Source organism: Balaenoptera physalus (assembly GCF_965194825.1).
Source record: "Balaenoptera physalus genome assembly, chromosome: 19".
Lineage (NCBI taxonomy): Eukaryota > Metazoa > Chordata > Mammalia > Artiodactyla > Balaenopteridae > Balaenoptera > Balaenoptera physalus.
Genome location: NC_138900.1, coordinates 40,066,130 through 40,078,849, shown reverse-complemented (window position 1 = coordinate 40,078,849; position 12,720 = coordinate 40,066,130). Strand labels below are relative to the sequence as shown.

General features: G+C 42.8%; 1 protein-coding gene across 3 annotated transcripts in view; it reads right to left on the bottom strand.

Moving 5' to 3' along the window:
• The window catches only part of NLRC5 (NLR family CARD domain containing 5), a 90,005-nt gene extending 77,747 nt beyond the window's left edge, over positions 1 to 12,258 (bottom strand). For all 3 annotated transcript variants that reach the window (XM_082436969.1, XM_082436968.1, XM_082436971.1), the window contains exon 1: positions 12,157 to 12,258. The gene's annotated coding sequence lies outside the window, so the exon portion shown is untranslated. The remainder of the gene's footprint in view (positions 1 to 12,156) is intronic.
• Positions 12,259 to 12,720: the final 462 nt, after the last annotated feature.

The window sequence follows — 12,720 nt, the reverse complement described above, 5'->3', positions numbered from 1 at the left end:
AGAATCTGATTTCCGAGTTACCACATTATTAGATTCAAATGTCCAGTGTTCAGCAACAACAACAGAAAAATCACAAAGCGTACAAAAGAAACAATGGCCCACTGAAAGGAAAAAATCAATTCAAAAGACTGTCTGAAAAAAATTTAATGACAGATATATTAGACAAAGACTTTGAAACAACTGCCTTAAAGATGCCTAAAGAACTAAGAAAGTCAAAAAAATGATGTGTTAACAAAATGGAAATATCAATAAAGAGATAGAAAACCTAAAAAGAAACCAAAAAGAGATTCTGGAGCTGAAAAATGCAGTATCTAAAATGAAAAATTCATAGAGGGATTCAAAGGCAGATTTAAGCAGGCAGAAGAAAGAAACAGGGAACTTCAGGATAGGACAAAGGAAATTATCGAGGCTGAGAAACAGAAAGAAAAGGAATGAAGAAAAGTGAACAGAGCTTAAGGGATGTGTGAGACATGATTAAGTGGACCACCATACACATTATGGGAGCCCCAGAAGAAGAGAGAGAAAAGGACAGAGAGAAAAATTGAAGAAATAATGGCTGAAAACTTCCCAAATTTGATGAAAAAGCTGAATATAAACATTCAAGAAGCTCAATAAATTGCAAGTAAAATTAACTAAAAGAGACCCACACCAAGACACATTATAAGCAGACTTTCAAAAACCACAGACAATGGGTGAGTTTTGAAAGCAGCAAGAGGGAAATGAATGATCAAATACAAGCGCTCCTCAATAAGATTATCTGCAAATTTCTCCTCAGAAACTTTGGAGGCCTGAGGACAGTAGGCCCATACATTCAAAGTGCAAAAAGAAAATAACTGACAACCAAGAATGCTATATCCAGCAAAACTGTCCTTCAAAAGTAAGGGAGAGGGAATTCCCTGGTGGTCCAGTGGAAAAGAATCTACCTTACAATGCAGGGGACATGGGTTCGATCCTTGGTCAGGGAACTAAGATCCCACATGCCGTGGGGCAACTAAGCCCGCATTCCACAACTACTGAGCTCGTGCGCCTCAACTAGAGCCCGCGTGCTGCAAACTACAGAACCCACCCACTCTTGAACCTGCGCGCCACAACTACAGAGCCCACACGCCCTGGAGCCTGTGTGCCACAACCAGAGAGGAGAAAAAAAACAAACCTGCACACCACAACTAGAGAGAAGCCCACACGCTGCAACGAAGAGCCTGCTCACCACAACAAAAGATGCCGCATGCCTCAACGAAGATCCCGCGTGCCGCGACTAAGACCTGATGCAGCCAAAAAACAAAAAAAAAAACCAAAAAGGTAAGGGAGAAATCAGGACATTCCCAGATAAACAAAAGCTGAGGGAATTCATGACCACTAGATGTGCCCAGCAAGAAATGCTCAAGGGAGTCCTGCAGGGTGAAATGAAAGGACACTAGACAGTACCTCAATGTCATAAGGAAAAATAAAGATATCAATAAAGGTAAGTACATGGACAATTATAAAAGCTAGTATTATTGTAGCAATAGTTTGTAACTGTACTTTTGGTTTTTTACAGGATTTAAGAGACTATTACATATAAAGAAAAACAATTATTAGTGTAAAGGCTAGTATACAGTACTGTAACTTTGGTTTGTAATTCCAAATCTTGTTTTCTTCATAAACTGGGAGACTAATGTGTTTTTTAAAAATTATTATTTTATATTTGGGGCACATAATGTATAAAGATGTAATTTTGTAACATCAACAACAGAAAGCAGTGGGGATGGAGCTGTAAAGTAGCAGAGTTTTTGTATGTTATTGAAGTTAAGCCACTATATTCAAAGCAGAGTGTTATAACTTTAGGATGTTAAATGTAATCCCCATGTTAACCACAAAGAAAATAGCTATAGAATATACACGAAAGAAAATTAAGAAAGAATTTAAACATTTCACTACAAAAAGTTAACTAAACACACAAAAAGAGAGGAATGCAAAAAATAAGGCACCAAAAAGCTATAGGGCATATAAAAAACAAACAGCAAAGTGACAGAAATAAGTCCCTCCTTATCAGTAATAACCTAAATGTAAATGGATTAAACTCTCCAATCTAAAGACAGAGATTGGCTGGATAAAAACACATGATCTAACTATATGCTGTCTACAAGAGACTTAGCTGAGATTCAAGGACAAAAACAGATTGAAAGTAAGGGGATGGAAAAAGATATTCTATGAAAATAGTAACCAAAGGAGAGCAGGAGTGGTTGTACTAATATAAGATAAAGTAGGCTTTAAATCAAAAAAAGGTTACAAGAGGCAAAGAAGGACTTTATATGTTAATAAAAAGTTAAATTCAGCAAGAAGATATACCAGTTATAAACATTTACATACCTAATGACAGACCACCAAAACATACAAGGCAAAAACTGACAGAACTGAAGGGAGAAATAGGCAGTTTTACAAAAATAGTTGGAGACTTTAATACCCACTCACAATAATGGATAGAATAATCAAGCAGAAGATAAGTGAGGAAATAGAGGACTTAAACAATACAATAAATCAATAAGATCTGACAGATATATACAGAATACTCCACCCAACGACAACAGAATACACATTCTTGATTGCACATGGGATATTTCCCAGAATAGACCATATGTAGGGCACAAATTAAACCTCAATAGATTTTAAAAATAGATATCATACAAAGTATAGTCTCTGACCACAATGGTGTTAGAAATCAGTAACATAAAGAAAACTGGAAAATTCACAAAATCGTGGAAACAAAACAGCCCACATTTAAACAACCAATGGATCAAAGAAGAAATCACAACGGAAATTAGAAAATGCTTAGAGATGAATGAAAACAAAAACACAACATACCAAACCTTATGGGACACAGCAAAAGCAGTGCTAAGGGGAGATACTATAGCTATAAATGTTACATTAAAAAACAAGAGAGATCTCAAATCAACAACCTAACTTTACAACCTAAGGAACTAGAAAAGAAAAGCAAATTAAACTCAAAGCTAGCAGAAGAAAGGAAATGATAACAATTAGAGTGTAGATAAAGGAACAGGAGAACTGAAAAATAATAGAGAAAATCAATAAAACCAAAAGTTGGTTCTTCAAAAACTTCAACTAAATTGACAAGCCTTTTGGACTAAGGAAAAAAGAAGACTCAAATTACCAAAATCAGAAAGTGGGGACATCACTACCAATTCTAAAGAAATAAAGAGAATTGTAAGAGAATACTATGAACAGTTGTACGCCAACAAACTGGATAACCTAGATGAAATGGACAAATTCCTAGGAACACAAAACCTTCCAACATTAAATCACAAAGAAGTAGAAAATCTGAATAGACCTATAACTAGTAAGGAGATATATCAGCAATAAAAAAAATCTCCCAACAAAGAAAAGTCTTGGAGCTGATGGCTTCACTGGTGAATTCTACCAGAAAGTTAGAAAAGAACTAATACCAATCCTTCTCAAACTTTTCCCAAAAACTGAAGACGAAGAACACTTCCTAACTAATAAATGAATTCAGCAAGGCAGCAGGATACAAAGTCAACACAAACAAATCAGTTGTGTTTCTAAATATGAAAGATAACAATCTGAAAAGGAAATTACCAAAACAATTCCATTTATAATAGCATCAAAAAGAATAAAATACTTAGAAGTTAACTTAACCAAGGAGGTGAAAGATCTGTACAATGTAACTACAAAATGTTGCTGAAAGAAATTAAATAAGACATAAATAAATGGAAACACATCCCATGTTTATGGATTGGAAGACTCACTATTGTTAAAATGTCAATATTGGGACTTCCCTGGTGGCGCAGTGGTTAAGACTCCATGCTCTCAATGCAGGGGGCCCAGGTTCAATCCCTGGTCAGGGAACTAGATCCCACACGCATGCCACAACTGAGAGTTCATATGCCACGACTAAGGAGTCTGCGTACTGCAACTAAGGAGCTGGTGAGCAGCAACTAAGGAGCCCACGTGCCACAACTAAGGAGCTGGTGAGCTGCAACTAAGACCCGGAGCAACCAAATAAATAAGTAAATATTAAAAAACTAAAACTAAAAATAAAAAAGTATTTTCCTTAAAAAAAAAAGTCAATATTACCCAAAGTGATCTACAGATTCAATGCAATCCCTATCAAAATCCCAATGACTTCTTTTTTGCAGAGATTAAAGAACACATCCTAAAATTCATATGGAATCTCAAGGGACCCCAAATAGTCAAAACAATCCTGAAAAAAAAAAAAAAAACAACCAAAACTGGAGGACTCACATTTCCTGATTTCAAAACTTGCTACAGTAATCAAAACAGTGTGGTATTGGCATAAAGGCAGACATACAGACCAATGGAACAGAATAGGGAGCCCAGAAATAAACCCTCACATATATAATCAAATGATTTTTGACAAGAATGCCAAGACCATTCAATGGGGAAAGGACAGTCTTTTCAACAAATGGTACTGGGAAAACTGGATATCCACATGCAAAGGAATGAAGTTGGACCCTTACCTAACACCATATATAAAAACTAAATCAAAATGGATCAAGGGGGACTTCCCTGGTGGCACAGTGGTTAAGAATCTGCCTTTCAATGCAGGGGACACGGGTTCAATCCCTGGTCTGGGAAGATCCCACATGCTGCAGAGCAACTAAGCCCACACGCCACAACTACTGAGCCTGTGTTCTAGAGCCCACGAGCCACAACTACTGAAGCCCATGCACCTAGAGAAGGCGGGCTCCACAACAAGAGAAGCCACCACAATGAGAAGCCTGCTCACTGCAACTAGAGAAAGCCCACGTGCAGCAATGAAGACCCAACGCCGCCAAAAATAAATAAAAAAAAAAAATTTAAACAAACAAACAAAAAAACCCAAAAATGGATCAAGGCCCTAAACCTAAGACTTAAAATAATAAAACTATTAGAAGCAAACATAGGATGAAAGCTGTGACACTGGGTTTGGCAGTGATTTCTTGGAGATGACACCAAAGGCACAGACATCAAAAGAATAAACAGAAAAATTGGACTTCATGAAAATTTAAAAAATCATACATCAAAAGATTCTACCCACAGAGTAAAAAGGCAACCCATAGAATGGGAGAAAATATTTGCAAAACATATATCTGATAAGAATTAATATCCAGAATATAGAGAGAACTAAAACTCAACAACAGCAAAACAATCTAATTCAAAAATGGGAAAAGGACTTGAACAGACATTTCTCCAAAGATATACAAATGGCCAATAAGCACATGAAAAGATGCTCAACATCACTAATCATTAGGGAAATGCTAATCAAAACTATGAGATACCACCTCACATCCATTAGGATGGCAACTATCTAAAAAACAGAAAACAAAAAGTGTTGGTGAGGATGTGGAGAAACTGGAACCCTTGTGCACTTTTCGTAGGAATGTAAAATGGTGTAGCTGCTGTGGAAAACAGTATGGAGGTGCTTCAAAAAATTCAAAATAGAATTACCCTACAACCCTGGATCCTGGGTATATATTCAAGAGAATTAAAAGCAGGGTCTTGAAGAGATATTTGTACATCCATGTTCATAGCAGCATTGATCATAATAGGTAAAACATGGAAGCAACCTGGTGTCCATTGATGGGTGAATGAATAAGCAAAATGTGATTATACACACAATGGAATATTATTCAGCCTTTCAAAGGAAGGAAATTCTGCAGTATAGATGAACCTTGAGGACATGTAAGCTAAGTGAAATAAACCAGTCCCCAAAAGACAAATAATGTATGATTCCACCTATAGGAGATACTTAGAGTAGTCAAATCCATAGAGATAGATAGTAGAATGTTGGTTGCTAGGGGCTGGGGGGAGGGAAGAATGGGGAGTTACTGGGTAATGCGCATAGGATTTCAGTTTTACAAGATGAAAAGAGCCATGGGGATGGATGGTGGTGATGGATTCACAACAATGTAAATGTCTTTAAAAGCACTGAACTGTAGTACACTTAAAAATGGTGAAGATAGGAAATTTTATGTGTATTTTAACACAATAAAAAAATTAAAAATAAAAATAGAGTCCATATATCGCTTTAGAAGTCCACATTGGGAACGCAGCTGAAGGAAGCCATCCAGACTGTGAGCAGAGCTCTGGTCACCAGGATGTTCATCGCCAGGCTGGATGTCAACCTGGGCAGTGCCATCTTTCCTCCTACAGATGACCTGGCTCAGACAGCCACCTGAAATACCATGGCCTGGGGAAGCTTACAGCCTCCCCACCGGCAGAGCTCCTCTGACAGAGGGCTCCTGCTCCAGGTCTAGCCCTTTGTTAAGTTACAGGTAAACAATTCACTCATAAGAGGCTTTAACAACTGTGAGTTTATCAACTCCTCCTTCCCTTCCTCCTCCTCCCCCTCCCTTCCCTCCTCCCCTCCCTTCTCCACTCCAGGCACCATCATGGTTCATGAGTCCCTGCCTCACTCCCCTCAATTGTCCCAAAAGCCCCTTATGAAAAGGTCATGCCTGGCCTCTCTGTTCCAAACACAACCCTCCCTCTGCCCCCAGCATGCCTGCCCCTTTGCTTGCCTTGTCTTCCTGCACCATAGTCGCCACTACCTGAGGTCTACCACACATCTTTTTGTACTTGTGTACTGTCTGTTTCTGCTGGCACATCAGCTCCCCGGGGCAGGGCCTCTGTCGTACTCCTAGCTGTAGCCCAGTACCTAGTGCAGGGCCTGGCATGTAGAAACTCAGCAAATGTGTGCTGAGCGGGTTAATGACTGCAGAGCGGAGCCCATGCTGGAGTCTGTGCTGTCAGTTACCCACCTCGTGGGAAGTAGGGGCATCACCCTAGCGAAAATGCCCTTTGGCTATCCTACCCCCAAGAAGTTTCTGGGGGTCTTCTTCCTGTGTGGCCTACCTTCTCTCCACCTTCTCCTCATCCTCCCTTCTCTCCTCTCTCCTTCTTCCTTCTTTTCAGGAGCAAATATTGCACTCCCAGCCCATATACATGCTCCATGCCGCGAGTCTGCCCCGCCCCCCCATGTCCTGGTCCCTGCTGACCTCTTTGCACACAGGCCCCACCCACCCCAATCCTATCAAGGTATTTTTCCAGAAATACTTCCTTCCCTGAGAGGAATTCTGGGAAGGGCTATGGAAAGAATTAAAATGTCACCTCTTGTTTTTTTTATATAAAACAGAGGAAACAGTCCATATGTAGTAGGAGAAAACAAGATCCAATTTAATGTTTAACAAAGATTACGGTTCAGCCATTCTTTGGACAACTATGCAGCCACTTAAGATGACAGTATACTCATACTACAAAGAGCTAATTTCCTTAATTTGTAAAGTGCTTTTACAGCTCAATAGGAAAAAGACCAACAACTCAGTGGAAAAGTAGGCAAAGGATATGAACAGTTTATGGAAAAGGAACTATAAGTGAGCCTTAAATATTTGAAAGGATGCCCAAAATCATTTATAATAAGAGAAATGAAAAAAAAATAGGACATCATTACTTGTCTACCAGATCTGCAAATATGGAGAAGTTTGATAACACGTGTTGGGGAAGGGGTGGGAAGTTGGCCTCCTCATACATGCTGGTGGGAGTGAAAATTAGTACAACACTTAAGGAGGGTAATTTGCCAGATTTATCAAAGCTCAAACTGCATATTTTCCCCTTGACCTTGCAAACACACTCTTGGATGTTTTCCCTAAAGATTTATTCTCACGTAGGCAAAAACGATGCTTGAACAAGGATATTTGTTACAGCACTGATTGAAATAACAAGAGATGAGAAACAACCTAAATGCCCAACAACAGTTATATCAGTTATGGAACAACCATGCACTGAAATACTATGTAGCCGTTAAAAAGAAAAAGAAAAAAGGCAGATTTGTTTTGTTTTGATGTGGAAAGATTTCCAAATTACATTAAATTTAAAAAAACAAGATAAAAAACACTATATACAGTATACTACCATTTGTGAGAAGGGGATATATATATATATATATGTGTGTGTGTGTATATATATATGTATATACACATATATATATGTATGTGTATATATATATATATATATATACACATATACACATATATATATCTCCATGTGCCCACCTGGACTGTCTTTGGAAGGAGACATAAGAACCTGATAACATTGGTTGTTTTCAGGAAGGGTTATCAGCTAGCCAGGAGACTGGGGAGGGAGGGAGACTTACTTTTCATCACATACCTTTTTATTCGTTTTATATTATTGTACTATGTGAATGTACTAGCTACTAAAAACTAAACAATTAAAAAAAGGATATCATAGCATTTAATCTTCCTTTAATACATAATTCCACGTTATTTAGTTTAAAAAGTGTAACTCCATTTTGGTTTTTATGTTATGAGTCCATTAAAAAAGATAGGAATATACACACATAGAAAAAAGTCTGGAAGGAAGAAAACCAAACTGAGAATAGAGGTCATCTGAGTGTGAACTCAACATTCCCTCAAGTTCGTTGAGGTTCTCCTTTGCCAAATGTCATAGGCATCCCAGCCGGAAGGGCTGCTAAGAACCTTTCTGGGAAAGACTCTTGTGTCTGGGAATTTATCAGAAGACTTTGGAGTGACTCACAGGATGTAGCAGGAGTCCCATCACAGAGAATCAGGGTTGAAACAGGCAGGGTAAACGAGTGAACTCAGGTTTCCCCAGGTCTCCCATCTTTTCACCCCAGGAAACCTACTGGCTTCATGCCCTGCTCTACTAGTGAGAGAGGATGACTGCAGAGCAGAAGAGTCTGGGGTCAGAGGTGGCCAGAAGAACTACACTGACATTCATCTCCACCTTCCAGATCCACAGAGAGCTTGAGAATACTTAGGGCCTCCCAAAGGAGCATAATGGGGGTTCATGACAATTTCACCCGGCTCTCAAGGATCTAGGAAACCCCAGATGGCATACAGGTTACATAAGCATGCTTATTTTATGGGTAACAAGTCCCACATATAACCAAGTGCTTGCCTGCCTCACCACTTCCTCCTGGTTTTAAGGGCAGTGGATGGCAGAGATATGATCTTCAGGGTGGTGTGAGGGACCAAAAGCCTTCCCTTCTCCAGACAGCCTGCACTAACCGTCAGACTGATCGATTTTTCAGACTTTTTGTTTGTTTGTTTCCTTCTCAAATCATTTGGGTGTTTGCCTTGCAGACTGAGTTTCATCCAAGATAGACTTTGGGCTACCAGCAACACTCAAAAAATAGATCTGGTAAAGAAAACCCGTAGTTTACATCCTTAGAAGGCCTCCAAAAAGTTTTTACAAAGTATTTGCACCTGTATTTAATTTGCTTAATCCTTAGTGGGACTCCGTGTGGAAAGCAGAGGAGAGATTCTGGGATGGCAAATCAGTTTCCTAGCTTTGCTACAAAGAACCACAAACTGGGTGGATTAAAATATAAGAAATTTATACTCTCACAGTTCTGGAGGCCAGAAGCCTGAAACCAAGGTGTGGGCAGGGCCATGCTCCCTCTGAAGCCTCTAGGGGTGGGCCCTGCCATGCCTCTTTTGGCTTCTGGTGGTTTCTGGGCAGTCGTTGGACCTCCTTAGTTTGTAGATACCTCATTCCAATCCCTGCCTGTGTCACATGGCTGTCTTCTCCCCGTGTGTCTCTATTTTCCTATGCTGGCCTCCTCTCTTATAAGGACACCATTCATACTGAATTAAGGACCCACTTACTGTAGTATGACCTCATCTTAATTAATTACATCTGCTACGACCTTTTTTCGAAATAAAGCCACATTCTGAGGTAGAGGGGTTAGGACTTCAACGTATCTTTTTCAGGGACACAATTCAATCCATAACAGACAGGGGAAGACATACTAAGTAATTTGGCTGAATTTTTCTCAGAGGGGAGGTGGGTATATGCGTTGGGTGTAAGGAGACTGACTTGGCCCTACAAACATCCAGGCACCTCTGTATCTGGTGGAGGAATAAGGCTAAGCATATTGGGAAACTCTTCCAAAGAACTTTCCCTTCTGCTTGTCTGCTTTCATCAAGGACCCATCACTCCTCATGCTGGTGCGGTACCTTGAGGTTGCCCATGCACAGGGATACCTCATCTCATCCAACCCATGAAACACACTTTGAAGGACATGTTATCATCCCCATTTTACAGATGAGAAACCGAGGTTCTGAGAGATAAAATAGTCCATGGTCACCAAGCAAATTCAAGGTGCTGAGAGCCCTGGTCCTTCTGCCTCCCATGCCAGGCTCCAATCAAGCTGGTGCTGTGCTTTGTTTTTTTGTTTTTGTTTCTGTTTTTGGCTGTGTTGGGTCTTCGTTGCTGTGCAGGCTTTCTCTAGTTGCGGAGAGCGGGGGCTACTCTTCATTGGGGTGCGTGGACTTCTCACTGTGGTGGCTTCTCTTGTTGCGGAGCACGGGCTCTAGAGCACAGGCTCAGTAGTTGTGGCGCACGGGCTTAGTTGCTCCGCGGCATGTGGGATCTTCCTGGACCAGGGCTCGAACCCGTGTCCCCTGCATTGGCAGGCAGATTCTTAACCACTGTGCCACCAGGGAAGTCCTGGTGCTGTGCTTTGGAGGGGAGGCAGGTGGGCATAATCAATGACCAGTCGGTGCTATCGGTAAGTTTTGAGGAAAGCATGCTGGATGGGGGGCCTGCATGCACCATGAAATCATCAGATTTACCCCCCCCCCCCTCTGTTCTCTGGTAAGAGACCAAGCCTAGTGTTTTCTGAGCTTACTGCTTCTTAGAAAGAAAAGCAATTTGGAGGAATGAGGCTCCATGTACTGGCCCCGGGTACACCCTACCTCCTGCCGTCCCCAGGTTTGGGAGGCTGGGAAGTGCTGCTTTTCAAACTGCTTTTGAAGCCTGCAGAACCCCCTACCTCTTAAAAAGGAAACATAAGAACCCCAATGTATAAAATGGATGCAAACGGTGCTGAAGGTGGGGGGCCTCCCTGAACCTCCCCAAATGGCCGTCCCAGCAAACTCCAGGTCCTCGCCCCCCCCGGGTGAGAAAATGGCTGAAAACAACTTGGAAACGCAAAAAGCAAGTAGCAAAACGACACCCATGTAAACAAAAGGGCACCCATGTATTCACCTATTACTTATGAGGTTAAAACGTTCATCAGGAATAGTCTGTGGAGATTTGACATTAAGGAATTACTGTTAAAATGTTTAAAGTTATGCTGATGGTACTGTGGTTATGTCTTTTTAAAAACTCCTTATTTTAGTACATTGTGGGAAAGTTCGGTTGAGATGCTGTTATGTCTGTTTGCCATTTGTTTCAAAATGAAGTGTGGTTGGGACGAAACTGGGCTGGTCTGGGGTGATGACTGTTGAAGCCTAAGTGGCGGTTACGTGGGGCTTGGTTATATCAAAACTGACATATTTGTACAGCTCAACCTAATTCTATTCCTTCTACTTTTATTTATTATTTTTATTTATTTATTTATTTAGGCTGCGTTTGTTGCTGGGCGCGGGCTTTCTCTAGTTGCAGCGAGCGGTAGCTACTCTTTGTTGCGGTGTACGGGCGTCTCATTGCGGTGGCTTCTCTTGTTGCGGAGCATGGGCTCTAGGCGCGTGGGCTTCAGTAGCTGTGGCGCACGGGCTTAGTTGCTCCGCCGCATGTGGGATCCTCCCCGACCAGGACTCCAACCCGTGTGCCCTGAACTGGCAGGCGGATTCTTAACCACTGCGCCACCGGGGAGCCCCTATTCCTTCTACTTTTGCACCTGTTTGGAATTGTCCATCACAAAAAGCTCTTTTAGGCTAAAAAGTCCCACGCAGTGAGCAGCGGGACTTGAATTCTTTAAAAGGCAATTAGAAGTTGAAGCTCCAGGAGGTGACAGGAGCGGTGCGAAGGTGGGGAGGAATGGGAGGGAGCGGGAACGCAGCCGGGTCCCGAAACCCAGCCCGGGTGACCCAGACTTGCTTTCCTCTGCGGCTCGAAACTCATCCCCCAAACTCTGCAGGGTGGCAGGCTGAGCGCTGCCCCGCCACCGGCGCCCCATCTGCCCACCCGGTCATCAGTCCAGCCGTCCGTGGCCCCGACCATCCATCAGGTCAGCTACCTGGCCATGGGTACGTCCAGCTCCAGAGTCCTCTGGCATCCCCTCCTCCCCGCTCCGCGCGGCGTCTGCACCCCGAACCTCCCTGCGCCGCTCGCCCCAGCCGGGTCCCACTGCCCCGCGAAGTGGTGGGCACTCACCGGCTGCGCTCCCAGCTGCGCTCCCGGCTTCGCCGCGCTCCGCACGAAACTGAAAGTAGGCGCGGAGAGCTGCCTGGCGGCGGGTGCGGGGAGCCGGCTGCCTCTGCCGGGAAATCACGTGGGTTCTTGGTGCCCCGGCGCGGGCGCGAGCGCAGGATGGGCGGGGGCAGCACACGCGCTCCTGCAGGGCCCGCGTCCCGCGCCTCTTGGAGCTCAGCCACCTGTGCGGAGGACACCCAGAGATGGCACCAAGGGACGCGGGGAGCGCTCGCCCCTTTCGTGGATGCGATACTGAGGCGAAGGGATGAGGGCTGGCACACCTGGGTCGCGCCAGTAGACCCCGGGCTGAGTTCGGCTCTCCCTGCCTCCCTGGAGACTAAGAAGGAATGGGACAGGATAGGAAGGAGATGCTCGCTGTGCAGGAGGAGACTTAGAACCCAGGGGGTCCAGCCTCCTTTTCATCAGTGCTCGCCAGGATGAAGGGAGGGGAGAAAAGAAAAACGACCATAATTGCCCTTACTGAGCCCTTGGCCCTCTGGACGGTGTTAAACGCTATGAATTTAG